The following is a 27,643-nucleotide window of genomic DNA, read 5'->3' as shown; positions in this document are numbered from 1 at the left end:
TCTTTTTCCTGGGGCCTCTGGCAGTGCTGGGCCGAAATTACGCATTAGCGTAATTACGCATCGTAATTCACTACAAATGCACCGTAAGCGTTACGTGTAAGGTTACGGTATTACACGTAATTAATTACGCGTAGACCATAAGTTACATTATTACGCGTAACAAATTACGCGTAAGACCGTAAACTCCTATTGAAATTACACAGTCTGCCGTAATCGCGTAATATTACGCTCCCGTATAATATAAAAAAGCCGCCGACTTTAAGGGTTAATAGCAAAGCCCCCTTAAATGCTAAGAGCCTCAAATTTGGAGAATATATTAAGGAGATCAGAAGGAATAAGTTGAAATTTTTTTTTTCAAAAAGACCTTATAGCTTTTCAGAAAATCGATTTTAAAGTTTCAAAGAAAAAATGTATACATTTAAAAACCCGCCGACTTTAACGGTTAATAGCAAAGCCTGCTTAAAATTTAGGAACACCAAATTCCCAAGGTATATTAAGGGGATCAGTGGGAATAAGAGGAAAACATTTTTTTCAAAAAGACCTTATAGTTTTTGAGAAAATCGATTTTTAAGTTTCAAGGGGAAAAATGTCTTTTAAATGCGGAAAATGTCAGTTTTTTTTGCACAGGTAACAATAGTGTATTATTTTCATAGATTCCCCCAAGTGGGAAGAGTTTTACTTACTTCGTTCTGAGTGTGGGAAATATAAAAAAAAAAAACGACGTGAGGTCCCCCCTCCCAGACCTCTTTAACCCCTTGTCCCCATGCAGGCTGGTATAGCCAGAATGCGGAGCACCGGCCGCGTGGGGCTCCGCACCCTGACTATACCAGCCCGCATGGTCCATGGATTGGGGGGTCTCGGAAGGGGAGGGGCAGCCAAGCTTTCCCCTCCCCTTCCGAGCCCTTGTCCAATCCAAGGACAAGGGGCTCTTCTCCACCTCCGATGGGCGGTGGAGGTGGAGGCCGCGATTTCCTGGGGGGGGGGTTTCATGGTGGCATCTGGGAGTCCCCTTTAAAAAGGGGTCCCCCAGATGCCCACCCCCCCTCCCAGGAGAAATGAGTATAGGGGTACTTGTACCCATTTCCTTTAAAGAGTAACTGTCAGGCTGCAAAAGCTAATTTAAACCTCTATTCTCCTGTGTTAAACAGTTTAGAAGGAAGCCAAAAAGGCAATACTGAAGTTAAAAATCTCTCTTTCATTTGATGTGTGCTTATCAGCAAAGCTGTTAGACCCAAGCTCTTAAGAAGCCGAGAGCCGCATACCATACTGCAAAGCATACTGCAAAGCATTCTGGGGCCCTCCCCTCGGCTGCTAATCAGAAGTTACAGGGTCAAGTTACAGCAGCTTGTAACTCAGTCCAGCGCACAGCACTGATAAATCTCCGGGCAGAGTACACTGCAGGAGTCCGCTATTGTTCCTAGCCACATGGCTAATTAATATTCACTGCACAGTAGTGTTATTCAGTACAAGCTTTTCTGTGATCAGGAAGCAGGGAGGACATGACGACACATTTGGGTTCATAGGAGACAGACAAACATGGAACCTGCCATGAGCTGTCAGGAGCATCAATCTCTGCATATACTATATAAAAATTCTGTGAAGTACAAACGTGGACAGTGAAATGCATATGTAATGTAAGTACAGCCAATATTTAGCTACTGATATATGTGTTTATTTTCTCTGAGACCCTATACCTAACAGCTCCTCTTTAAGAGTTAAAAGTAAATAAACACACAAACACTTAGAAAAAGTATTTTAATTGAACAAAAAACATAACCACGAAAAAAGTCCTTTAATATTCTTAATTAACCATTAATACTTACCTGTCCCTTTAAATAAATGATCCCTTGCAATAGCCTCGGAAATGTTCTATCAGTTACAATGTAACAAAGTTATTACAATGTAACAACTTTGTTACATTGTAACTACGCCGCACCCGACGTCACTCGCCGCTCAGCCGCCGCATACACTTACGCGTCCGTGCAGGACGCTAAGTCCCCGCCGGCTCCCGCTGTCCACCCCACCCACATCTGTCACCCACATGTGGGTGACATGTGGGTGACATGTGGGAGAGGCGGGGAGGGCAGCGAGAGCCGGTGGGACTTAGCGTCCTGCACGGACCCGACAGAGCTCTGAGCTATATAGCTCAGAGCTCTCTAAGCATCTTTGAATTTGGACTCCAAGGAGCCCCATTGGTCCTTAGCAGACCAATGGGGTTCCTTCAAATCAGAAGGAACCCCATTGGTCTGCTAAGGACCAATGGGGCTCCTTGGAGCCCAAATTCAAAGATGCTTAGAGAGCTCTGAGCTATATAGCTCAGAGCTCTGTCGGGTCCGTGCAGGACGCTAAGTCCCGCCGGCTCTCGCTGCCCTCCCCGCCTCTCCCACATGTCACCCACATGTGGGTGACAGATGTGGGCGGGGTGGACAGCGGGAGCCGGCGGGGACTTAGCGTCCTGCACGGACGCGTAAGTGTATGCGGCGGCTGAGCGGCGAGTGACGTCGGGTGCGGCGTAGTTACAATGTAACAAAGTTGTTACATTGTAATAACTTTGTTACATTGTAACTGATAGAACATTTCTGAGGCTATTGCGAGGGATCATTTATTTAAAGGGACAGGTAAGTATTAATGGTTAATTAAGAATATTAAAGGACTTTTTTCGTGGTTATGTTTTTTGTTCAATTAAAATACTTTTTCTAAGTGTTTGTGTGTTTATTTACTTTTAACTCTTAAAGGAAATGGGTAATTTCTCCTGGGAGGGGGGGTGGGCATCTGGGGGACCCCTTTTTAAAGGGGACTCCCAGATGCCACCATGAACCCCCCCCCCCCCCAGGAAATCGCGGCCTCCACCTCCACCGCCCATCGGAGGTGGAGAAGAGCTCCTTGTCCTTGGATTGGACAAGGGCTCGGAGGGGGAGGGAAAAGCTTGGCTGCCCCTCCCCTTCCGAGACCCCCCAATCCATGGACCATGCGGGCTGGTATAGTCAGGGTGCGGAGCCCCACGCGGTCGGTGCTCCGCATTCTGGCTATACCAGCCTGCATGGGGGACAAGGGGTTAAAGAGGTCTGGGAGGGGGGACCCCACGTCGTTTTTTTTGTATATTTCCCACACTCAGAACGAAGTAAGTAAAACTCTTCCCACTTCGGGGAATCTATGAAAATAATACACTATTTGTGCAAAAAAACCTGACATTTTCCGCATTTAAAGGACATTTTTCCCCATGAAACTTAAAAATCGATTTTCTCAAAAACTATAAGGTCTTTTTGAAAAGAAAAAAAATGTTTCCTCTTATTCCCACTGATCCCCTAAATATACCCTGGGAATTTGGTGTTCCTAAATTTTAAGCAGGCTTTGCTATTAACCGTTAAAGTCGGCGGGTATTTAAATGTATACATTTTTCCTTTGAAACTTTAAAATTGATTTTCTTAAAAACTATAAAGTCTTTTTGAAAAAATTTTTTTCCTCTTATTCCTTCTGATCTCCTTAATATATTCTCCAAATTTGAGGCTCTTAGCATTTAAGGGGGCTTTGCTATTAACCCTTAAAGTCGGCGGCTACCTAACATTGATCCATGCGTCAACTTTTCCGCTTGGGAGCATGGCCTTATGCATTAATTGCTAGTAGGAAATTACGCGTAAGACCATACCGTAACAACCTGCATTACGGTATTCTTATGCGTAATTGCGTAAGGATCATGCGTAATTACAGACATGAACCGTAAATAAATGTCTAAGCCGTAACCGTAATTCTGTAATGCGTAATAGCGTAAAATTACGCGTAATGATCCGTAAGCGTAGTTTTTTCCATTACGCCCAGCACTGGCCTCTGGTTCCCTTTAAAGAGGCACTGTAGTGACATATAGCAGAATGCAGTTAATTATTCAGAATTCCCACTTTTTACATTCCTTTTTCCTGGTTTCAGCACCAGAAACACTTCCTACATCTATATACTGTATTGCTGTAAATTGGTGTGTGACCCCATCCTCCCAGTGATACTTAGCCTAGGCTGTTTAGCTATGCAGAGATCTCTCCCACAGAGCGCTCTGGCTTTAGAACTCCCAGGAAACAAACATGTCACCACCTGTGATAAATGACAGGATGTACATTGGGGTGAGGAAGGATTTTACAATGGCCAAGCACAAAATAATTTATAAAGGAATATTGTAAAAACAAAAAAAAAAAAAAAAAAAAAAAAAACATTCTATACATTTTTTTCCACTACAGCTACCTCTTTAAATGAATCATCAGGGGAAAAAATGAGCTTTGCTTATCTGGGGCTTCCTCCAGGCATACGAGAGGAATTGTCGCAGGAGACTTGGGCGCAGGATACAGCCTGTATGGCTTATCCTGCTCCTGCACAAGTTCCTGGCGACGTTAAATACTATTCCCCCTCCAGGCTGCCATGGATAGTGGGGAATTAAATAATTCAGCTTCCACCAATTGCTGGAGGCCGAATTATAGTATTATATAAGTAACTTCAGCGCCGTCTTCTAATGGCGCTGAAGTTACTCACTGCTGTGCCCAAGTGTCCTGCGCTGGAATGAAAGTGTTCGTCCTCTAGCCCCTGGCAGCCTATGTGTCCCTCGCCGCAGCTCTGGTCCAAGCCGGTCTCTTGGCATCCCCTCTGTAGCTGCCGCCAACTGAGCGAGGGTGGCGGCCGCTGTGCATGTGCAATCGCTTGGCCGCGCCACTCACAGTCATGCTCTCGAACCTTGTAAGCGCGCTCAAGAGCAACCCGGATGCTCGCACAAGCGCAGTGGCCGCCGAATATCGCCGGGTCAGTGGCTGCTATGAAGGGGACCTGGGAAACCCGCTTGGACTGGAGCTGCGCTGGGGGACACTCGGTCAAGAGAATGATCAATCATTGATCAAGAGCACCTCTTTTTTAAAGGTTTTCAGTAGATTGTATTGTATTTTGTTTAAAATCAGACCTAACATTTAGTCTATTTACAAAATACATATCCAGTCAGAAGACTTGTTGGCCACTGTATTACTCAACCTCTTTGCTACTGTCAGTAAAACAGCTCTCAGTACCAAAGTATTTTTTTGCTTTTAGGAGTGTTACACTTCCACAGCTTATGGTTCTTCTGTACTTCGTCCACCATAGACATTCTTGGTATTGGTTTTTGTCCTTGATGGATATGGCTTTATTCTAATGTTAATCATGTAAACCCACCACCCGCCTGCACACCCCTACTATCCACCCATCCCACCACCTATGCCTCCAAGAGCATCAAGTCCACAAGAACCCTCTCCTGACATATCAGCCTATACAGACCTGTGGTGGTCAAGGTAGTGGTAACAACAAGCCGCATCAACATTTACCTGACAGTGAGACACACTGCAACTCACCATTATTATTTGTTGATGACATTTAATGTGGCCTCATTCCATTGAGCTAATAGTTATGAAGGTTTAAGTTTATTTTGTACAGTTTCTTTTGTAAAGATTTGAATGTTTTTTTTTTTTTTTTTTAAATCTTTGACCACAAAGTGGTCATTATTTTTAATTACACTGTACCTTAGTGCTTTGAGAAGTCTCTATGTTAGACATGTAGGTCGCCTCAACACTGTAGTTGTCCTTAGAAGTCTGGGCCAAAATTTCTCCAGGAGATAATCAAAGCTGTGGAAAAAGAGAAATATGTTTAAATTTGTGCTATTTGTTTAATTTTGAAGGTACAAATGTAACAGTCCATTTTGTTAATATTTTTGTTACATGGTTAAAAAATGGCAGACTTTAAAAAGACTTTGGGCCAGTTATTGACAAAATAAAAAAAAAATCCCTTTTTTTCTCTTTGTTAATAGATAAGATAAACAATTGCAGGTTGATGCATTGTTGAAATGGTTGATCTATGTGGCTTACACATACATAGACGTTTGGGTATAGTGGGCGCAAAGTGTTTGCCTATAGCTGTTGCTAAGGGCATTGGTCAGATATGGTGACATTAGACTAGAACCACATATATGAAGGTAAAATGCCTTTGAAGGGACAATATCTACCTTACACGTGGTATTACAGAAATACATGCAAAAATAACATTGAAACTCACCTGGCTATAGTCATCCTGGTGTATGCAAAGAATTTCTCTGGATGAGCATGCAAATCCTGGTAAGTGGACTGGAATTGACCCTTTCAATCTCTGTTCACATTGATGGGATGCACCCAGTACCGACGGGGCCTGGACCTTCTCCTCATGAAACCAACAGCACACAAAAGCACAACCAACTCTTCCTCCATGGCTTTACTCCTCTTTACAACCCACAAAGCATTGCAGGTACCACTTGTAAGAAAACGTGGAAAAGCCGCCGCAAGTACTCAGAGTAAGGCGGCTGATTCCGCGTTCAACATGGCAGCTTGCGCGCAGGGACCTGCATTCACTGGCCTGACGGAACGCGGAGAAACTGCCGCATGCCCAGAGAACTGGGCGGCGGATTCCGCGTCCGACGCGGCGGTTTGCACGCATAGGCCTACTTCTGTCTGTACTGCTGAATGCGGAGAAAACGCCGCACGCGCAGACAGCGGTGCGGCGGATTCCGCATCCAAAACATCAGAGGCATTACAACACATGTGGCTGGGACTGATAGTCCACACAGGTTTAGAAGGACGCGTGCGCGCGCGGAGAGGCAGAGCATTTATGACAGCCAGAAGGGGGTCAGCTGACCAGGCCAGTCAGCTGACAATTCTTTCAGTTCTCATTGGTCCAGCACTTAGGGAAGGCGCCGGAGAGCGCTTGTGTATATATACTGGGTGCTGGTCATTTCTCTGGTATCTGGCGTTGCGATCACTACGTGGTAGCACTCAGACCTTGTCAGTATCTGTGTTACTTTAGTCCAGTTTCTTAGGTGTTGATGATCAAGGAGCTCACACCTTAGTCTAGGAATTCTGTTATCATTTGTGTTATTATCTAGACCAGTTTCCTAGGTGTTGATGATCAAGGAACTCACACCTTAGTCTAGGAATTGTTGATTATTTGTTATGACCTTCTGCTCTCCTGACCATTCCTCTGATCTCTGATTTTGTACCTTTGTCATTCTGATCCCCTGTTACTGAACTCGGCTAGTCTTAGGATTCCGGATCTGTCTCCTGTCTCTGTACCTGATCTGTCTGTCTGTTGCCGACCTGGCCTGTCCGACCTCGAGAACTATCTCCCCCTTCTGGAGATAGTTCACAGACCTGTCAGTGACACTTCGCCTTTGGTGTCACTCACACACTGGTCCTTCCCACTCTCAGCCTGGCTCCGCCCCTTGGGGAGCATCAGGCCATTGGAAGGAATCTGTTCTCTGAGCAGTATCTCTTATTGCCCTGTATCCCCCTTTACGGGGATCCTCCTCAAGGTATTACTGTTGCACCAAACACTCAAAGTATTACTCAGGTGTCCAGAGGTTAGAGATATATCTGATTATCGGTGATACTGCAGATCATCAATAATCGGGTATATATCTGTATTCTCGGTGATACTGCAGATCACCGGTAATAAGATCCTCTCTGTGTTACACCGATCGTTACACCACTCCCCTTATATATCCTGCCCACTACACTCATTAATTAATTAATTATGTTAATTTCAATTATTTAGAAGAAGGGCTCTTTAAATTCTGTAAAAATATACCAGAAAAACGCCCCACAAAAAATGATTACTAAACACATTCCTAAAAACGCACCGCTCCACCCAAGCGCCAAAAGGTGCTAAAAAAAACAACACAAATAAAAACACAAAACGCTTGCATTTGCGTTTTCATTTTTAGGTGTGAATGAGGCCTGAGGCAGTTCTGAAGTAGTTAAAACAGATAAAATAGAAGATTTAAAAACCTAATCACTCATCCAATGCAGATAGATTAGACCAAATAAATGGCAATCAATAAAGTGAACTTATTACAGTATTTGCTATTTTGATCTAATGGTAGGTTGATTATTAATGTCTGCGTATGGCCACCTTAAGTCAGCAACATTGCTTACAACACATACTGTAAATGTATCTATATTTTTTTGCCCTTCTTCTTATAAAATAATAAATATTAAATACATTTCTTATCAATTTGTACAGAACCAAAGCATCAAAACATTTTAAATATAACATAAAGGCTTTACATTTGCCATTTTTAAAATAAATAAATAAATACCCTGAAGTAAGACGAAATAGCTGATATTATTTACTATTTCTCTCCTTCCCGTTTTACAGAGGATGTCCTCGGGTCACAATAAAATTCTCCAATGTGTCCCAGTAGGGGCCAGCCTCCTGCTTTCCTGCCCTATCACTGTGGTGCCTGGACCTTGCTTTATACTGCAGTAGAATGACAGCCATCTTTTTTGTGGGAATTAATTGGAGATGAGAGTTGAAGCTGAACGATCCCAGCAAGGAGAAGTGTTTTTCTTCAGGTAAAGTGAGACAGCATGTTTGGTTTTACTCTCTAGGAGTTATAGTTACAAATGTAATGAGCAGGCTCCTAGTTTGCTACTGTGCCATCTAAACAGCAATGTCCTCAGTCTTTGGCAGGTATATACTGTACATTCCTCACCTGTTTTACTGTTTTGAAAGTGAATAACAAGTCTGACTATTTTCCATGATGAGAAATTGAAGTGAGAGGCAAGTAAAGTCTGTTCAGATTATCCTGTGGGCTCTGAAGCATGAGGTTTGCTGGGTCTACTTCTACTATGGTCCCTATGCAGAAGACCACCACACACTCTACCTTATTATCTACCAGGAAGTCTACCATACATCTAGCTATTTGGCTGTACAATCGATTTGAATCAATCATTTTATAGTATCGAGAGGCAATTGAGTTTGTTTCATTATGCCCAATCGATGAAAAGTGACTAATATCTGGTCAGATAGATCAGCTTAGTTGATCAAGCAGGATGCAAGATATCTGTCGATCGCACAGGAATCAGCTACTGTTCACATACCATTCGATCAACTCTGAATCAATTTTTTGCATTCAGAGCATGGAGGCACAACATTGGTCAGATCGATTAGAGAAGGTGAATTGCATAGAATATTGCTTGTAGTGTGCGGGCCACTAGTCAACTGACTTTCGATCAACCATACTGAAGTCGATCACTTAAAGAAGTCGATCGCTTTGTCGATTGAATCAGAATCACCAGATGTATGGGTACCGTAACCACAAGCTCCCGACTCTTAGGGGTAGTAATTCAAATGATAAACAAATGGCCCGGGACTCCACCTGGATTTTGAAAGCAACACTGCATTATTGCATAATGGTACCATAACTCAAATAGCCCAATGCCATTGAGTTATGGTAGTATTATGCTATAAGGCAATTTTTCCAAAACCCAGGTAGAGCTTATTTGCTTATTGTTTTTACTTTTACTATGACCACACAGAAAAAAAACCTCACACTTTTTAAATGGAGTTCAATGGATCAGTGAATACATTAAAACTAAGCCCACCCCCAATAGATTTTCTGTCCTGTTTGACTGATACTTTGATTGAATTTTGGTCAACGTTATTGTTGAAGATTTTACCTTTTGGTGTACAGGGACCGGTGGCAGCTGCAAAATCACAAATGAACTATCAGACAGGTAAGTCAGCCTTCAAGGCGTAATATCAATGTAAGCAAAACTGTGCTACAGCTTTTAATTTTTGCTTTATTTACCCTATTAGAAATAATTAGTAATATGTTATTTGCATGATATGTATAGAAAAATGTAGAAATTCACAGTAGAAATGTAGTTCAAAAAATTCCAGAAGGAAAGCTTATGTTTCATTAGGAAAAAGGATCTTTTGAAAAATCTTTTATTGATTATGATTAAGAACTGGTATGTAATTTCAATTTTTAAAGATATGATCATTAAAATTATTAGAGGCTACTGTAAAAGTTTACATACATAATGTCTCATCACGTAAAAGATAATATCTGTTAACTAAATAAATGGACGTAATGTTTTGAGCAATAAGACTTCACGCCTGTATTATTTTTTACGTAATCCTATACAATAAAATGCAAGTGTCCCTGCGTCATCAACTGAATGGTTGTGTGTCCCTGGCTATTATTGTACTGAGCATGTGTGCAGCCAGGGCAGTTAGGACACAGGGCCGAATCTGACAGTTTTTTTTTTCAACAATAATTTTTATTAATAATTAATTTCAGCAGTACAAATAAAACATTGCGTAAAGGTTTCAGAAATGTATGAAAAGCAATGCAGATGGTAACAATTATCAGCTGAATTGAGAAAAAACAAAAAAGGAAAATAAAGGAGAAAAAAAAAAGAAAAAAGGACCAACTATTGCACAATACTCAATTTAAACGAGATCTCACTCTATAGGCAAGTAGGCAAGAAAATAATGATACACTCATGATAGGTGTATTTATTTGCATAGAGACCACTCCTCCCGTGAGCACAACCAAGCCTCCCCTTTCTTAAACCCACACCCCTTGGGATAGTCTGCTTGTTCACTCATCCAATCCCTCTTTCTGAGCACTGGCTGAGCTATAGAATAATTATTAAAGCTAATGGGAACCCGTTTTTTTTTTTTTTTTAAAGTCAGATACTCACCTAAGGAGAGGGAGGCTCTGGGTCCCATAGAGCATTCCCTCTCCTCTCCCGGTGCCCGCTATTGTCCTGGCTCCCCTGTAGCGGTATTCGACCGTTTCAGTCAAATACCGCTGTCTCCCGGCCGAAGGGAGGCTTCGGAAATGCTTCGGGAGCCCGAGTGCTCCTGAAGATGGGCCGCTCTACACTGCGCACGCGCGTGCGCCCTCTATGACACACTCGCGTGTGCGGCTCCCGAAGACTTCCAAAGTCCCCGCGGTTGCAGATGCGAACGGTTAAGACAGCGCAGCACGGAGGGCACCGGGAGAGGAGAGGGAAGGCTCATTAGGACCGAGCCTTCCCTCTCCTTAGGTGAGTATCTGCCTTTTTTTAAAAAAAATCTGGAGTTACATTAGCTTTAAGTCAGGTTTTTTATTGTAAAAGTCCCTATCCCCGATGACAGGCCAACCACATGACCCATGGGTCCCAAATTTCTGAAAAAATGTATCTGGTTTCTCTCTTAGAGATGAAAGAATTTCCTCATACACATACACAGTATGTAGTCTAGTGATAATGGCCGATCTAGGTGGAGGTAACGACTTCCAAGAGCCCGCAATTAAAGCTTTACTAATCAAGTTGATATGCCCTAGTAATTTATTTTGGTACCTGGTTAAAGAGGTCACCGGCTTGTGGCTTGTGTTCTCATTGCAATATTGGGAAATAACAGCTTTTTCCAACTGCCAAGCAAGCAGCTCCCTGTGTGCATATACTTCAGACAGTGGTGTGGAACAAGCAAGCGGGACGCGTATGTGCGCGCATTGCGGGGGGGGGGGGGGTATCGGCTGTGACCTAGTGCCCATTTTTTAACGGGCGGGCCTTTTTACTAGTATACAATAATATCCCTAAATCAATGAGTTACAGTATAATGGTGCTTTGTGAACCAACACCATGGTTAGAATACAATAGTGTGTGCTTTTTGCTGTTTATGCCTATTAGTAGTCAGAAATGTTTTCTTTTTTTCTTTCTTAAAGCACTGGAAACCACCAATGAGAGCATCACGCCCACTCCCTTAGCAGATCAGGCTCAAAGAGGCTTAAGTGTTGTGTATATTGTCCTTAAAGTGGTATAAAACTCAAAATTAAAATTTTGCTCTAAAACATTAAACACTGTAAATATCAAACAGAAAAAGACTGGGCTAATGTCATTTGTAGGCATATTTCCACTTAACTGAAGCTACAAGATAAGATTGCAGGTTTTAAGACAAATGATGATCAGTTTGTCTAGTAATTAAGCTATTGCTGTGCAAACAAAGTAGACTAGTAGTAGTTCTCTGCTTCCCTCCCGGATGAATATTTTCTGCATTGTTAACACAATATGATAATTTTGGTAAGGCAAATCTAATATTATCTATTAGCTTCAAAACTTGATGGAAGTTTGTATTTTTTTAACACAAATAACTATGCAACTATATAAAGACCCATGCTAGATTTAATTTAAATAAGGTGGCCAATAATGATTGCCTCTGTAGATAATCCAGCATGAATACAGCAGCCCCTGACTTCCGCCCAGCTAACGAACCTGGTAATTCAGTTCGGCTAAGCGATGACTGATAGCAATGTTCTTCCCACTCACTCCACTCCTCGCATAATGTCACACCTGCATTGCTCTGTTGCCCTCCCCCCCCCTCCAGTTGCAACAGAACATGTCATTAGCCTGCAGGCTAACTATGGGTCTGTACAGCCTCAGCACAGCAATGTCACCTGAGAGATCGAGTCCTGCTCCCCATTGGGTGACATCCATATAGCATGTGTACGGGGCTTACGTTAAGTGAAAAATTTGAGTATTAATCATTTCAGTCACTTGGAGGCGAATACTAATATGTTCTTAACTATTTGTTTTATGCTATGTTTAATTCTTTAGACTGCTTAGACTGGTGCAAGACAGGTGAATAGGAACCTGGAGCTAACAAGGAAGGGTTGTCAGTGCAACCAATCAGGTTTGAGCTGTAATATAACACAAATATTACAACTTATTGTTTTGGGCAACTGTTCCACTTTTGCTCCACTTTTCCTGGACCTGCCTCATTATGAACAGCACTTAATCATATTCCTGATCAGGATGACGCTCAAGAAAGCAAAAAGCTATCCTTAAAGCATTCTGAGCAAATAGAAAATTCTGTGCCAAAAGCCAGACTATAAGGAAATTACTGGCTTACACAGACTTGGACTTCACACATATCAATTTAGTTGTGTCTTGTAAAGTTCTTGCCATGAAATCTCCCCGAGTGTGCCAGGTTACTCATTCTTTTACAGTGAAAACAAGTGTCCATCTTGTTCAGTTCATCTTCATGAACATGCGAGGTAATTATTACCTGCGAGATTTATGGCTCTACTGGGACATTTGTGAACACCTGTATTCACCACTCTGAGAAAAAAGTATACTGCAATGCTGCTCAGGTTTTTGGGTATGCTCTTTTTTTCAACGCTAAAGAACTTTTTTGTGGTTATTTTTCCTTGTCTGCTGCAGAGGCATAATTACTAATCATGGGGCCCAACAGCAAAACTTTGATGGGGTCTCTACATGTTCACACCCTTGCCCTCGCCTATCCTTGGTGGCCCTCACACCCTTGGGACCCATCTTGCAAGGGTCATAAAACAATTGTGGCCATCAGAATCTTCACACACATAACAAGTGTAGCCACAAAAACACCTGATCTGTAGGATGGACCCCTTTATTAGAGGAAGAGAAGGTTAGTAGTTAAGGTCCCCTTGGAGCTCTGGGCTCCTCTGCAGTTGCAGGAGCTGCTTCCCTGTAGTTATGACCCTGGTCTGCTGTATCCCTGTATTCAGGGCCATAGCTAGATACCATGGAGCCCCATAGCAAAGTTTTGATTTTGACTCCTCCCACAAACACCAGTTTTAGGTAGCCAATTGTGACCCCCCCCCCCCCCCAGAACTAGGTAGCCAGGCATCCCCCAGTATAGGTAGCCAGAGGTACACCCAGTATTTAGTAACCCCCTCCCCCCAGTATATGAAGTCAGAAATGCTCCCCACTAAAGGTAGCCAGAGGTACACCCAATGTTTGGTAAGCCCCCAGTAAGGGTAATCAAAGGGGCTTCCAGTAATATATAGCCCCCCAATATAGGTAGCCAGATGGGCCCCCAGTATAGATAACTCACTTACACTTCTCTGAAGCTACATGATAAGATTGCAGGTTGCAAGACAAATTGTGCTTGTGGGGCACATGGCTACTTAAAGTGAACCTCCAGACTAAAAATCTACTCAGCCGCACTGACAAGGCTTGGTGTTTCTTTAACAATTTCACAGCATCAGAACTTTGTTTTTCTTACCAAAGCCTCATTTGTAGCTACACCGAAGCTAAGCTCCGCCCCATCAAATAAAACTGTCCGGGCATTTTCCCCCTGATCCTGTGCAAAGCATGATGGGATTTCTGATGTTGTTGTTCTCGTTGCCTAGCAGCTGGGAGAAGTGATCAGGACACAGGACAGTTGGAACTGTGTCTTATGCTCCCTGCTACCTCCTTTCAACCAAAAAGATGGCTGCCCCCATGAAATCACAGACATTTGCCTGTTCTTTTAAAACAGGGTGGGTAAGAGATTATGTTACCTGTCTATTTTAATTAACATAACTAATGTAACTTAATGACAGTATGTTTGTTTAGGCTGAAGTTACTCTTTAATACTTGTGTTGAGGGAGAAGCAATAGAAGTGGACACTAACATATAATAAGATGTGCCATTTATTTAAAACTTAGATACATGAAGACTCTGCTGCCTGGCTTTCTTTACCTGCCATGTCCTGATGCAGCAAGACTCTATGTATCTATGTTTTCAATAAACAGCATCTTTCATTATGTCAATAGCTGTTTCTATTGCTTCTCCCTCCACACAGCTTGTATATAACAGCACAAACAGCATTTACAGCTCACCAGTAAACTTCCTTGAGTTGCAGGGTTTCACTGTCCATTGTACTGAATCTTCTTAATTCCTATATCTGGGATCACGCTAATTCTTTTATTTGGTCTCATGTGGATACTTAGCCCTTGTATTTAGGCCCACCTTGATACTTAAAGAGGAACTTTAACCAGAATTGAACTTCATCCTAATCAATAGCCGATACCCCCTTTCCCATGATAAATCTGTACTTTTTCAAAAATAGATAATCAGGGGCATCTGTATGGCTGATATTGTGGTGAAACCCCTCCCACAGTGTGATGGCATGCCAATGGTCCTGACAGTTTGTTGTATGTGTACCTTATTGCATTGTGGAAAATAATGGCTTTTTCCAACTGCCAAGCAAGCAGTATCTCCCTCTGTGCATAGAACTCTCAGTTTACGAACATTCCGCAGAGCTGCATTTGACACAGCTGAAGATGTCACCACTTGTGATAACCTTTCCGAACGGAAATCAGAGAGAGGAGAGATTTTACAATGGGCAAATACTGACTATATAATTTATAAATGAATGTCATAAAATATGACATTTTATTAATTATGTTAATTTCACTACAACTCCTCTTTAAATTCTTTCTTAAATGTTTTTTATTTGTGAACACAAGGCTAGACAGAATCCTAAAATGGTGTATGTACTGTATCTGTACTAACAGATTTCAATATTATTCTTGCCTTGGTATTAGTGTGAATTATTGAGTAATGAGCTCCTGTATTTGTTTAAATGTAGAATTATTTTTGATTGGGAAAACTATGTTGTGAGCAGTTGGGGAGCAGATTGTGGGGCAGGTCCAAATTCCTCATCGGGACCCAGAGTTCTGTAGCTATGCCACTGAATATACTAGTTTGCATTACTTTTCAGTATGTAACTTCTTCCAGTGGCTTAGCAATAGGAGATGCAAAGGTAGCGACCACACCAGGGCCCTTGAACCTCCTTTGATCAATTATTAGCTCTTTTTTGGTGCTATGCTGGTAATGATCACCTCTATGTGTTTTGTGATTTATTGTAACCATTAATAGATTATTTTCCTCCCTAGCTTAAACTGCTCAGACTATGGCTATCATTTATAAAGTGTAACGTACGTCCAATGTAGGATACCGGTGAGCTGAGAGCAGCAACCCTAGCAACTCGTCAACTGTTCACCCTGGAGTTGGAACAGGGATTCCCAGTAGACAAGGGGCAGGAGTGCTCATGACACTGATGGCGTGACGCCGAAGCGCGTGACCAGGTTAGCGACGTGGCACTCCCACAGTCCAAGTCTGGTAGTGCAATGACTTGGTACTCTGAGGAACCTGTAGGTGATGCAAACAGAGAGGTTAAATCCACAGGCAAAGGTCGTCAGCAGAGCGGGTTCTTGGACAGGCAAGGGTTCGGCAACAGGACGGGTTCTCAGACAAGCAGTGATCGGCAACAGATCGGTTAGTCATATGGAGCATAGGTCAGCAACAGAGCGGGAAGTCAGGTAAGCCAGGGTCAACATCCAAGAGGGAAACAGGCAGAACAGAGTTCACACACAGGAGTGCACACAACAAGCTGCAATACTACAGCAATGGCCGCTTGCACTCTCCAGACTGAAATAGGCCCTTTGGCGCAAATGACGTAACGTGTCACGCACGCACGCGTACATGCAAGCATGCATGCGCAAACAAGCACGCAAGCAGGATATGCACAAAACAGACTCCTAATGCGCGCGCATACCGCGCTACGCCGACAGCCTTCGCCGCCAACGTTTGCACCACGTAACGCAACGAGCATGGACACTGACCGCCAGACCCTCATTCCTGGGACCCCGGCTACCCCTGCCAGGATGTCTGCCGGCATCCGTGTGTACCAGCCGCCTTGTCTGGATGGGTAACTGACCGTGACATAAAGCATTGCAGAAAACAGTTGATTTTACCGAACACTTAGCAAAATGTCAAATCATAAAGGCAGTTATCGCATGAAAAGCTGGAATTCCAGAGCAGTGAGGTAAATTACCGACTTGTGCGGTAATTACCTCAACACATGTCAGTAAATGTCAATTCATACAGATTAGAGCAGGCGGTACTGACAAGGAACATACCGCCTGCATTGAAGAGGTGATAAGAGAGCGATAAGAGCAAAGTTAATAGAGTCTCATAAGCAAAAGCAGTGAGATCTCCCCAGGCAGCAGCAGCGAGAGCGGAACAAACAAGGCTTCCCCTAAATACCTTAGGTTGTGTATTTAACCTCTTGGGTTCCTGCTTTTAAGATGTGTATTTCACATCAGAAAGCCTGCAATGTGTAAAGTATCTTCAAGTTCTTCTACGCTGTGGCAATTAAGTAGATTGTTAAGAAAGACTAATAGACAGATACAGAGCAGATTCAGGGCAAGCAGAGGCAGTATAACAAAACATGCACATCTAAAGGGAAGTTGGGGATGCCTCTTTTATTGTAAGGGCTGGTTCAGACGGACGTCTGTGTAGCGTCGCGTCTGGGGGCGTTGCGGCGGCTGCGCGGTCAGGCTTTCAGTAGCCTTCGGTCGCGTCGTGATGCGGTCGCGTTTTTTTTCCCCGTAGGGGAACATTAGCCGTCGCGGTTGGCCGCTCCCTGGAAGCTACATGTTGCTTCCAGGGGCAGCCCGAACGCTCGCGAAAATCGGGACCCGAACGCCGCGTTCGGGTAAAAGCACGCAAAAGCTCAGTGTAAACGCTCCCATTCAGTTGAATGGGAGCATTTACCGCGACGGTCCGAACGCTTGCGGTAAACGCTCCGCAAGCGTCCGTCTGAACCAGCCCTAATGCTGTCTCTGCACAGAGAACAGGAATGCAGCAAAACACTCTTCTCATGTTACCGACAGTTGGCCTTCAGTAAAACACCGCACTTCTATCGTATCTGTGAAAATGTTTATGAATTAGCACACAAAAGTCTAAAATACTGAATGCGGTATTTAACCCTACCAGATTTTTTTTTTACCGCACAGCCTTTTATGAATGATAGCCATTGTAGCTGTCCTTGGTAGGTTTTGGTGCTCCATATAAATTGTTATGTATATAGAGCGCTTGAGGGACCCCATGTAAAACTTTCACTGTGGCCCGTAGTTCCTAAGCTACTCCACTGCTTTCTTCATAATATTATAATGATTACAAAGCTGCTTTAGAGTCTTCTGCATCACGTCTGACTATGACAGTTTCTAATTTGCTAACATGTTGATGTAACACCTCATCCTTACTTCCCTGTTTTCCTGCTGTGGCTGCTGCAATCATTGGCTTAAAAAGCATACAGAAAGACAGTCTAAACACATATTTGCTGACAGCTCATAATTCGTCTGTGTATGTAGGTGAATGAGTGACACCCAAGCAGGAGACCAGACAAGGTGAGGTTCCTTCTGAGCATCTGACAGGGGAAGTGAGAGGCTAGGAGCCATAACAAAGGCATGCGAACAAAAAAGAGAAGAATATGCGAGGTTTGCGGTCAGCGTAATTGCTCTCTCATGGTATTGTCACGGCTCTCACACACAAAGCCAAAGGCAAGAAACCCGTCCACTCCTTGTGTCGCACAGACAGAGACACACAGCTGACAGGGCAGTTCTTGCGCTCAGAGGGAGAGCTTAGCTCAGTCGCGTGGGGATTCACTAATGAATGGAAGGCGTAGTGTGTGTGGGGGGAGATAAGGATTAGCACCTGTCGGGCTAATGGCAGTGATGGGGGTGATGTTCTTGGCAAAGCATCCACCAGCCCATTATTCCTTGATGTACAAATAAACCTTCTAAGTAGGCCTCTAAAACTCTAAAGTGACTGAGTGGATACAGAGATATTCAGCGTACCATTCCTGAATACCTGTGAAAACATGGATCAGAAGATACAAGTAATGCCTGAAGTTGTGTACTCCTTTTCAAAAGATGGCTCTTATCTCCTTTCTACAAACACTCATCGGATAAGAAGCACTAAAGGCTTGTACACACGTCCAACAAAGTGCGCAACCAACTCTATGCAATGACCAACCGCAGGACCAAGTGATTGCATGACTTGCATACTCCGCGTGCAAGCAGAACAATGGACTGCTCGATATGGCCGCATTGAAAACAAGTACAAATTGTTCAAACGACTTATAAATAGGTGGCCAACCGCACAATACCAGCCCAACAATCATGTGAGATGATCCACCAGTTGAATCAGGCATGCCGCCTGTTATCAGCCGTACGTCTAGTCCCTTGCCACACATAAACACATCCAGCTATCGTCCAACAGACCAAGTTTGGACGATAGGTGGAATAGTTGCACGTGTGTACAAGCCTTAACAAATACTTTAGTAAATAAAAAGTGTGATTACGGTGCACAGGATTTTGACAAGCTGCTATTCATAAGTTCAACACACAGTAGTACAGCGCTAAGGATCAAAATTAGATGTTAGGTGGGGCGCGCTATATACAGTTACCAGTCCAGTATCAGATATGTTTCCAAAAATAGCCTGCGCTCATTCCATACAGCCAGGAGTTAACTTGTTCCCAAAGTTTTTTTTCCTCTCCTAGGCACAGATACACCTCAGACACAAATGAGAAAGAGAAAAAAAAGAGAAACAAATGATAGTGCAGACTGTTATTTAAAGCAAACACCCTTACTGGTGTGGATACGCTGCAACTTCACACTACATGTGAGGGTATGGGGGCGGGGACCACCACCACCGACCTAGCACAGACTCTCCCCTCCGTTTAGTTATCCACCCTGCTCACCATCAAGACTTGCATAAGTGCCCGATACAGAGTAATGGAGTTCAGCCAGCTGCTCGATCTATTCACAAGTTATATGTCCAGTCACAATCCGTATCCTTTCTACAGCCTCAAAGTAAAGCACAGAAGATATCCATGTGTAAAACCATAACATTTAATATTACCAATAAAAAGTATTATGCGTACATCAAGTTAGAATTTAAAAAGCATGTCACAAGCATACTACCGATCTCCCCTCCAGGGCCACGGCTCAGCTCGTCTCGGTATCTCCCCGCTTGTCCGGCGTCTCCCACGCTTGTTGTCCTCCTCGCCGCTCAAAGCCACGCCCTACCGGTTTCGTCACTATTGTGACTCATCAGGGGCTAATTGAGCATGCGTAAGGAGGAACTATAAGTACCCACACCGTCCCAAGGGCGGAAGTACGTAACCGGACTACTGCCCTGCTGCGCTTCCGCCCTGAACCTACTCCTCGCTGGTTTGCTGCTAGTCAAATGACGTGTCATAGCGCAAGCCAGTCGCCGTACTAGTCCACCAGAATCACCTTCCCCCTTTTTCCCATCCACCGTACCGCCCCTATTACCCATGGCAACGCTGCAGACCGCTTCCCCACCGCAAGTCCGCAGCGCAGCCATCTGTCTTTAACCGTTCCAGCCGCATCCTACATCTGGGTGGGCGATCGGTTTACATCAGTACCCTTTGGACCATTGCCACTTTATTACATGTTATACTAACCTGACCCTAACATAATTATGCTACACATGAGTCGCAATATCAGTTAGCGCTATCATTATCCCATACTCCTTAACATTCACATCTTCCAATACTTAGATAAAATAAATGGCTGCATAAGGCTATTATCATCATGAATTAATCACTCATATATTAGTATATATACAAATCGTTCCAAATTATTTGATTGCACATTCATCCATATCAGGTTACATTTCCCTCATAGAGGTTATCAGGTCTCATATGAATACCATATAAACTCTTAGTATCACCATCTCCGGCATCCTACTATTACAATCCACACCTTAGATCATACCCCTTAATGTTCATACTATATCCTTATCACTAAGGTCACTTGTAATATATAGTTGGTCTGCACTGTGGTAGCTGTACAGAGATGCGGCCAGTCTCCGCCATTCCCCGATATTTTTCTCCACCAGGAGGGGGCCCTTTAGAGAAAATATACAGGGTAGGAACAATACCCCAAAAGTTTGTCCTCTAACTAAAGGGGTCAACCCCTCTTTCACTTCCATAGAGGTATTACACCTTTTGCCCTTTGATTCATACATTTTATCTATCAGTATGCAGCATCTCATTATTCGTTGACAGATGCTTATATTCAGTCTGTACTGTCATATTTGAAAGCAGAAAGGGTACAGTTTGTTTGCTCCCCATTTAGTCATTAGTGAGGAAACAGTTTATGTCCAATTCGATATTTAGTCCTTCCGGGTGCATACTTTTTAATGTATAAATCCATTTGGTTTCAGTCTGACAGAGTTTCCGTAATTTATGGCACCCCCTCCAACCTGGTTGTATTTTCTCGATTGCACATGCCTTTAACAATTTTGGGTTATAGCCGTGTTTAGTCCTAAAGTGTTTGGGCACACTGTGATTTTCGTGCCCCTTACTGATTTTATAGATGTGTTCACCCACTCTTTCCTGTAGAGTTCGGGTAGTTCTACCCACTTATCTATATCCACAACTGCACCACAGTAGGTATACCACATGATTACTCCTACACGTAATGAATTGTTCAATTTTAAATTCTTTTGTATCATCCTTGGCCGTAAATGTATTTGTTTTAGTCATCACTCCCATTTTGCAGGCCTTACAGTCCCTGCAAGGGAAGAAACCTTTCATCTTCTTACCAATACCTTCATTGTCATTAGGAGGGTCCACACAACTAGGGACCAGTCTATCCCTTAGGTTCGGTGCCCTTCGATATATGAATTTAGGGTGTTCAGGTAATACCCATTTCAGTTGCATGTCACTCATCAGCAGTGACCAGTTTTTCTTGATAATTTTCTCTACTGCTCTGTGCTGTTTGGAGAAGTCACTAATGAAGGCCAGTTGGAAGTTTTCTTCCACTTCCCTTGGGGTTTTGTCTTCCAGAATTAAATTTCTGTCCATCTCCCCTATTAATTGTGCCATATCATGTATGGTATCTTCCCTATATCCTTTCTCAATGAATTTCTTTCCCAGGGTAAAGGCCTGTTGTTGGTAATCGGCCACTGTTGTACAGTTCCGTCTTACCCTGGTAAATTGTCCCTTAGGGACCCCCCTAATCCAATTTGGATGGTGACAACTGGAGGTTGGTATGAAACCATTTCTATCTGTTTTTTTAAAAAAACATTTCATCGCCAATTTGTTATTAATTTTCATGATGTCCAAGTCCAGGAAATGTATGTTCCAAGGGTCAGCTTCCAATGTTAATTGGATGTTAGGGGCTATTTGATTAATCTCTTGCATGAAATTATCTAATGACCCAGTGTCCCCCTGCCACAGGAACACCAGGTCATCTATATACCGTCTCCATAGGGTGATCTTATCACCCCCTTTTTCAATAGCCTTCTCCTCCCATAGTGCCATATAGATGTTTGCCAGGGAGGGTGCATAAGATGCCCCCATGGCGCATCCATACCTCTGGCTGTAGAATTCTCCCCTGTACCAAAAGTAATTGTGCGTTAATGTAAATCGCAAGATTTCCACCAGAAATGATATCTGTTTCTCTGATAGGTCACCATCCCTTGTTAGGGTCTCTGTAACCGCCGCTACACCCTCCTCGTGCGGTATGTTGGTATAGAGTGACGACACATCTGCTGTTGCCAGCACAGTGTCGTCATCAACTTCCATATTTTCCAAAATTTGGATAGCATGTTTAGTGTCTCGCAGTACCCTTGGGAGTTTGTTAACTATTGGCTGTAAGAAGAAATCTAGATACTGTCCAACTCGGTGATTAATTGACCCAATTCCGCTTATGATAGGGCGACCAGGAGGGTCTGTCAAGCTCTTGTGGATCTTAGGGGTCTGGTAAATCACTGGGATTCTTGGAGCAGTGGGCACCAGATGACTGTATTCACTGTCTGTTAATATTCCCTCATTTAATCCTCGCCTTAATATTTGTATCAATTCGCTCTTATACTTATTTGTAGGGTCATTCGGTAGTTTTTTATAGGTGTTTTCATCCTGGACTAACCTGTCCAGCTCTCCGAAATATTGTGTTTTATTAAGTACCACCACGCCTCCCCCTTTATCTGCTGGTCTGATCACCAGATTTTTATCATCAAGCAGGCTCCTCATTTGTTCTTTAATCCCTTTATGTCTTCTGATTGGGATTTCCCTAATCTCCTTATTGACAACGTCCCTAAATACCTCAATTGCCCTGCAATTTGACTGCGGATTAAAAGTCGAATTATTTCTCATATTCGAATGTTTATAGGTCATTATTGCATTGGCTCTTGTATTAGGACCCTCTTTATCGAGGAAATATCGTTTGAGGTTTATTTTGCGTATGAATTTATGTACATCGATAAACTGATTGAATTTGTTAATATCACTTGGCGGTGCAAATTTCAGACCCTTACTAAGCAAATTCATTTCCTTTACATCCAATTCTTTTCCACTTAAATTAAAAATTCCTTCGTTGCTTATTCTCTTCTTTTCTTGTTGTTTTCTCCCTCCCCTGCACCCCCTTCTATTCCTCTTTTTCTTGAACCTCTTGGGGATTCGTATATCTCTGTTTGATAATGGCCTCTCTCCCTGTATGGATGGTGATGCTGGCCTCTGCCTAAAAAATACTGTGCCTCTCCATCCCCCTGTGGTCCTAGGTTTTCATATCTGTTGTATACTGGTATGCCATATCGGTCCAGATTTTGTCCATGTGGGGTATACCCACCATGGTTTTGGCACCAGTGTCCTCTCTCAGATGGGCCGGATTGGCCCCTCCCATTGAACCCTGAACCTCTTGGGGGGTAGTTATAACCTCTTCCTCCTCCACCATTACCATAATTCCAATTCTGTGTCACTATTTGCCTCTGTTCTGTTTTTTGAACTGTGGGAATTTTTTGTATTGTTGTCATTTTTGTTCCTTCCTGGTTTTGTGTTACTTGGTTCTCCAGGGTTTCCTCTCCTGGTGGGACATTGCCACTTTAAGCAAGTATGAGAAAAAGGGTATAGTACCAAAGAAATTGAGATGGGATGTTACTCCTAACGATGGAGAAGAGGGGGAGGAAAATGATGAGGAATGGGAACAATTTTTTGAAAAGAGTGGTAACCTTCTAGTCAAATTATATATAAAAAGAAAAACGAAAAGACTAGAACGATTGGGGGGAGAAATTGAGGAATTGAGAAATAAGCTTGAACCATATAAAGAGTTTGAAGAATGTAAAAAGAGATTAGACAGGATACAAGACTCACTAAATAAGAATGAGAAAGAGATCATTGCAGATAAACAAAAACAATATGCCAGAGATGTGGAGGAATATAAAACTAAGACAGCATACAAATGGCAAAAAAAAGTGGGAACAGGAGAGGAAAACCTGGAGAACCAAGTAACACAAAACCAGGAAGGAACAAAAATGACAACAATACAAAAAATTCCCACAGTTCAAAAAACAGAACAGAGGCAAATAGTGACACAGAATTGGAATTATGGTAATGGTGGAGGAGGAAGAGGTTATAACTACCCCCCAAGAGGTTCAGGGTTCAATGGGAGGGGCCAATCCGGCCCATCTGAGAGAGGACACTGGTGCCAAAACCATGGTGGGTATACCCCACATGGACAAAATCTGGACCGATATGGCATACCAGTACACAACAGATATGAAAACCTAGGACCACAGGGGGATGGAGAGGCACAGTATTTTTTAGGCAGAGGCCAGCATCACCATCCATACAGGGAGAGAGGCCATTATCAAACAGAGATATACGAATCCCCAAGAGGTTCAAGAAAAAGAGGAATAGAAGGGGGTGCAGGGGAGGGAGAAAACAACAAGAAAAGAAGAGAATAAGCAACGAAGGAATTTTTAATTTAAGTGGAAAAGAATTGGATGTAAAGGAAATGAATTTGCTTAGTAAGGGTCTGAAATTTGCACCGCCAAGTGATATTAACAAATTCAATCAGTTTATCGATGTACATAAATTCATACGCAAAATAAACCTCAAACGATATTTCCTCGATAAAGAGGGTCCTAATACAAGAGCCAATGCAATAATGACCTATAAACATTCGAATATGAGAAATAATTCGACTTTTAATCCGCAGTCAAATTGCAGGGCAATTGAGGTATTTAGGGACATTGTCAATAAGGAGATTAGGGAAATCCCAATCAGAAGACATAAAGGGATTAAAGAACAAATGAGGAGCCTGCTTGATGATAAAAATCTGGTGATCAGACCAGCAGATAAAGGGGGAGGCGTGGTGGTACTTAATAAAACACAATATTTCGGAGAGCTGGACAGGTTAGTCCAGGATGAAAACACCTATAAAAAACTACCGAATGACCCTACAAATAAGTATAAGAGCGAATTGATACAAATATTAAGGCGAGGATTAAATGAGGGAATATTAACAGACAGTGAATACAGTCATCTGGTGCCCACTGCTCCAAGAATCCCAGTGATTTACCAGACCCCTAAGATCCACAAGAGCTTGACAGACCCTCCTGGTCGCCCTATCATAAGCGGAATTGGGTCAATTAATCACCGAGTTGGACAGTATCTAGATTTCTTCTTACAGCCAATAGTTAACAAACTCCCAAGGGTACTGCGAGACACTAAACATGCTATCCAAATTTTGGAAAATATGGAAGTTGATGACGACACTGTGCTGGCAACAGCAGATGTGTCGTCACTCTATACCAACATACCGCACGAGGAGGGTGTAGCGGCGGTTACAGAGACCCTAACAAGGGATGGTGACCTATCAGAGAAACAGATATCATTTCTGGTGGAAATCTTGCGATTTACATTAACGCACAATTACTTTTGGTACAGGGGAGAATTCTACAGCCAGAGGTATGGATGCGCCATGGGGGCATCTTATGCACCCTCCCTGGCAAACATCTATATGGCACTATGGGAGGAGAAGGCTATTGAAAAAGGGGGTGATAAGATCACCCTATGGAGACGGTATATAGATGACCTGGTGTTCCTGTGGCAGGGGGACACTGGGTCATTAGATAATTTCATGCAAGAGATTAATCAAATAGCCCCTAACATCCAATTAACATTGGAAGCTGACCCTTGGAACATACATTTCCTGGACTTGGACATCATGAAAATTAATAACAAATTGGCGATGAAATGTTTTTTTAAAAAAACAGATAGAAATGGTTTCATACCAACCTCCAGTTGTCACCATCCAAATTGGATTAGGGGGGTCCCTAAGGGACAATTTACCAGGGTAAGACGGAACTGTACAACAGTGGCCGATTACCAACAACAGGCCTTTACCCTGGGAAAGAAATTCATTGAGAAAGGATATAGGGAAGATACCATACATGATATGGCACAATTAATAGGGGAGATGGACAGAAATTTAATTCTGGAAGACAAAACCCCAAGGGAAGTGGAAGAAAACTTCCAACTGGCCTTCATTAGTGACTTCTCCAAACAGCACAGAGCAGTAGAGAAAATTATCAAGAAAAACTGGTCACTGCTGATGAGTGACATGCAACTGAAATGGGTATTACCTGAACACCCTAAATTCATATATCGAAGGGCACCGAACCTAAGGGATAGACTGGTCCCTAGTTGTGTGGACCCTCCTAATGACAATGAAGGTATTGGTAAGAAGATGAAAGGTTTCTTCCCTTGCAGGGACTGTAAGGCCTGCAAAATGGGAGTGATGACTAAAACAAATACATTTACGGCCAAGGATGATACAAAAGAATTTAAAATTGAACAATTCATTACGTGTAGGAGTAATCATGTGGTATACCTACTGTGGTGCAGTTGTGGATATAGATAAGTGGGTAGAACTACCCGAACTCTACAGGAAAGAGTGGGTGAACACATCTATAAAATCAGTAAGGGGCACGAAAATCACAGTGTGCCCAAACACTTTAGGACTAAACACGGCTGTAACCCAAAATTGTTAAAGGCATGTGCAATCGAGAAAATACAACCAGGTTGGAGGGGGTGCCATAAATTACGGAAACTCTGTCAGACTGAAACCAAATGGATTTATACATTAAAAAGTATGCACCCGGAAGGACTAAATATCGAATTGGACATAAACTGTTTCCTCACTAATGACTAAATGGGGAGCAAACAAACTGTACCCTTTCTGCTTTCAAATATGACAGTACAGACTGAATATAAGCATCTGTCAACGAATAATGAGATGCTGCATACTGATAGATAAAATGTATGAATTAAAGGGCAAAAGGTGAAATACCTCTATGGAAGTGAAAGAGGGGTTGACCCCTTTAGTTAGAGGACAAACTTTTGGGGTATTGTTCCTACCCTGTATATTTTCTCTAAAGGGCCCCCTCCTGGTGGAGAAAAATATCGGGGAATGGCGGAGACTGGCCGCATCTCTGTACAGCTACCACAGTGCAGACCAACTATATATTACAAGTGACCTTAGTGATAAGGATATAGTATGAACATTGAGGGGTATGATCTAAGGTGTGGATTGTAATAGTAGGATGCCGGAGATGGTGATACTAAGAGTTTATATGGTATTCATATGAGACCTGATAACCTCTATGAGGGAAATGTAACCTGATATGGATGAATGTGCAATCAAATAATTTGGAACGATTTGTATATATACTAATATATGAGTGATTAATTCATGATGATAATAGCCTTATGCAGCCATTTATTTTATCTAAGTATTGGAAGATGTGAATGTTAAGGAGTATGGGATAATGATAGCGCTAACTGATATTGCGACTCATGTGTAGCATAATTATGTTAGGGTCAGGTTAGTATAACATGTAATAAAGTGGCAATGGTCCAAAGGGTACTGATGTAAACCGATCGCCCACCCAGATGTAGGATGCGGCTGGAACGGTTAAAGACAGATGGCTGCGCTGCGGACTTGCGGTGGGGAAGCGGTCTGCAGCGTTGCCATGGGTAATAGGGGCGGTACGTTGGATGGGAAAAAGGGGGAAGGTGATTCTGGTGGACTAGTACGGCGACTGGCTTGCGCTATGACACGTCATTTGACTAGCAGCAAACCAGCGAGGAGTAGGTTCAGGGCGGAAGCGCAGCAGGGCAGTAGTCCGGTTACGTACTTCCGCCCTTGGGACGGTGTGGGTACTTATAGTTCCTCCTTACGCATGCTCAATTAGCCCCTGATGAGTCACAATAGTGACGAAGCCGGTAGGGCGTGGCTTTGAGCGGCGAGGAGGACAACAAGCGTGGGAGACGCCGGACAAGCGGGGAGATACCGAGACGAGCTGAGCCGTGGCCCTGGAGGGGAGATCGGTAGTATGCTTGTGACATGCTTTTTAAATTCTAACTTGATGTACGCAT

At 43.0% G+C, this 27,643-nt stretch overlaps 1 long non-coding RNA gene across 4 annotated transcripts in view; it reads left to right on the top strand.

Moving 5' to 3' along the window:
* The window catches only part of LOC137544023 (uncharacterized), a 270,055-nt gene that overhangs the window by 232,430 nt on the left and 9,982 nt on the right, over positions 1-27,643 (top strand). For 3 of the 4 annotated variants that reach the window (XR_011025701.1, XR_011025698.1, XR_011025699.1), the window contains 3 exons: positions 8,179-8,375; positions 9,497-9,539; positions 11,522-11,654. This is a non-coding gene — a long non-coding RNA (uncharacterized lncRNA). Of the gene's footprint in view, positions 1-8,178; positions 8,376-9,496; positions 9,540-11,521; positions 11,655-27,643 lie in introns of those variants that run through there. The other variant, XR_011025700.1, reaches the window with a different exon arrangement.

This window comes from Hyperolius riggenbachi, chromosome 2, assembly GCF_040937935.1.
Source record: "Hyperolius riggenbachi isolate aHypRig1 chromosome 2, aHypRig1.pri, whole genome shotgun sequence".
Classification (NCBI taxonomy): domain Eukaryota; kingdom Metazoa; phylum Chordata; class Amphibia; order Anura; family Hyperoliidae; genus Hyperolius; species Hyperolius riggenbachi.
This window is presented reverse-complemented; position numbering and strand designations above follow the sequence as displayed.